At 44.1% G+C, this 3,045-nt stretch overlaps 1 pseudogene; it reads left to right on the forward strand.

Moving 5' to 3' along the window:
• Positions 1-993: 993 nt before the first annotated feature.
• Positions 994-2,398, forward strand: LOC140361631 (AP-2 complex subunit mu pseudogene; annotated as a pseudogene).
• The last annotated feature ends 647 nt before the right edge of the window (positions 2,399-3,045 follow it).

Genomic DNA, 3,045 nt, shown 5'->3' on the forward strand with positions numbered 1-3,045 from the left:
ATGCCATCTTCTGTCTGATACTCTCCCTATCCAGGAAGGATGTGAGTGTTTCCTTCATTTGGGTTCCTGCGCATGTGGGGGTGGATGGTAACAAAATGGCTGATTCACTGGCTAAACGTTCCCTTAGGCAGCCATCAATTGTTGTGGCAATTGAGTTAAGCAAATCTGAAATCAAGCCTATTATCAAGAGAGTTGCTTACTTATATAGCACAGGGTTGGGTAAACGTTTATAGATGTTGTTGTTGTTGTTGTTGTTGTTGTTGTTGTTGTTGTTTTATGGCGGTTGACATCCGAGTGTTGCATTACCGCCAGACTTTATTCCTTAGACTTTGTCGTAGTCCTAAAAGTTCTTCTTCCAGTGCCTTGACTTCCAGTGCTTTCTCCTCAGACTCTGTCGTAGTCCGTAAAAGTACTCCTTCCATTGCTTTGGCGACCGTGTTTTGTTGTTGTTGTTGTTGTTGTTGTTTTATGGCGGTTGGCATCCAAGTGTTGAGTTGGGGTGTGTTGGAGACTGTGCCGAGGATGAGGAGAAAGAGGATGTTCTAATGTGCTTTGAACTCATGGGCTTTAAGACACCAAAGTAATGGATGAAGAAATTCTAAAGAATACAACAACAACGTCTCATGAACTCATGGGCTTTGAAACACCACACCCGCCATAAAACAACAACAAGAGTCTGAGGACTACGAAACGTCTGAGGAATAAAGTCTGGCGGTAATGCAACACTCGGATGCCAACCGCCATAAAACAACAACAACAACAACAACAAAGTAATGGAAGAAGAAAATTTAAAGAATACGACAAAGTCTGAAGAATAAAGTCTGGCAGCAATGCAACACTTGGATGCCAACCGCGATAAAACAACAACAACTACATTAGGTGCATCAAAGAAAAACTACAGTAGGTGGCGGTAAATGCACCTTTTTCAGTTGGCTGCCAACCGCCATTAGAATTATCACCACTACAACAACAACTGACTGTACAGCAAGGGGGGGGCTCTGCTTGACCAAGGCAATTTTGGATTGAGAAACAGCCACAATGATTGGAGGACTGTTCATCTACAACCACAGAGGGGAGGTTCTCATCTCTCGGGTCTACAGAGATGATATTGGGCGTAAAGCTGTGGATGCGTTCCGTGTAAATGTTATCCATGCAAGGCAACAGGTCCGATCCCCGGTGACCAACATTGCACGTATGAGCTTCTTCCACGTCAAGCGCTCCAACATCTGGTTGGCGGGTGTCACCAAGCAGAATGTAAACGCTGCCATGGTGTTTGAATTCCTCTACAAGTTTTGTGATGTAATGACCACGTACTTCGGCAAGATCAGTGAAGAGAACATTAAGAACAACTTTGTGCTAATCTATGAGCTTCTGGATGAGATCTTGGACTTTGGCTACCCCCAGAACTCCGAACCCGGGGTACTGAAGACTTTTATTAAGCAGCGAGGCATCAACGCCCAGCATCAGACAAAAGAGGAGCAATCTAAGATCACCAGCCAGGTGACAGGGCAGATTGGCTGGCGACGTACGGGCATCAAGTATCGTTACAATGAGCTTTTCCTGGATGTGCTGGAGAGAGTTAACCTGCTCATGTCCCCACAAGGTCAAATCCTGAGTGCTGATGTGACGGGCAGAGTAGTGATGAAGAGCTATCTGAGTGGGATGCCAGAGTGCAAATTTGGTCTGAATGATAAGATTGTCATCTCCAAGCAGAGCAAGGACTGTGGTTCTGAAGCTTCCAGGACGTGCAGGAAGAAGTCCATAGCCATCGACGACTGCACCTTCCACCAGTGCGTGTGCCTCAGTAAGTTTGACTCTGAACATAGTATCAGCTTCATCCCTCCTGATGGAGAATTTGAGCTCATGAAGTACAGAATCACGAAAAACATCATTCTACCTTTCCGTGTCATCCCCCTCGTTCGGGAGGTAGGCCACACCAAACGGGAGGTTGTGGTGTTCATCAAGTCGAACTTTGCTCCCTCATCGCTGGCTAATAAGATTGAGATCCGTATTCCAACACCGCTCAACACCAGCGGCGTAAGGTTGAGATGTATGAAGGGAAAAGCCAAGTACAAAGCCAGTGAGAATGCAATTGTCTGGAAGATGAAACACATGGCTGGGAGGGCGGAATCTCAGATCAATGCTGAGATCGAGCTGCTGCCAACTGGCAATAAGAAGAAATGGACCAGCCCTCCAATCTCTATGAACTTTGAGCTTTCTTTTCCTCCATCTGGGATGAATATTCGTTACTTAAAGGTGTTTGAGTCCAAGCTCAACTACAGGGACTGTGACATCAACAAATGGGTGTGCTACACCGGTAGGTCGGGCATCTATGAAACCCGCTGCTAAGAATATCAGCGCTACCCCTCTACAATCTCTAGAGCTTCTCTGATTCAGCCCACATCTTAAACTAGTTGTTGGAGATTCATATTACATTGTAATAAATATGGTATAATGCAAAGATTTAATGAGGAAATTAATATATTGTATTTGAACACCCTTTGAACAGTTTTTGCAAGTTATCCCATTCACCGTAATTTACCATTCACCATAAGAAATTCACCCTAGTTGCATTTCCACTTTGAGAAATTTATTTTCCGGAAATTGCATTGCATGACTTTTAAATAATGTATTTGTATGTTATTGCTGCAAATAAGTATTTGAACGCCTGAGAAAATCAGTTAATATGTGGTATAGAAGCCTTTGTCGGTGTAATCCCTCATTCGTCCAGGTGTTCCATTGTAGAAAAAGATTCTGCTGTAGTCATCTGGACTCGTTTTAACTCCCATCCAAGAGTCATTCTCAATCTGCAAATCGAGTCTGGGAACACCAATATCAATCCTACTCTGAGTAAGCCCTGGCCTCTGGGCGGGCACTCCTGTTAAAGGGAGTATTTGGTTTCACTTGAAAAAATACCCTCTGTTAACTAAAAGCCCTATAATGGGCAATCTACCTCTTAGCTACCTCAATTTGCAGATTGAGAATGACTCTTGGATGGGAGTCGAAACATCTATTTTTTTCCACAAAAAGTCCGGATGACTACAG

Source organism: Eucyclogobius newberryi, unplaced genomic scaffold (genome assembly GCF_026437365.1).
Source record: "Eucyclogobius newberryi isolate DKJ021-1_F unplaced genomic scaffold, fEucNew1.0.hap1 SCAF_16, whole genome shotgun sequence".
Classification (NCBI taxonomy): domain Eukaryota; kingdom Metazoa; phylum Chordata; class Actinopteri; order Gobiiformes; family Gobiidae; genus Eucyclogobius; species Eucyclogobius newberryi.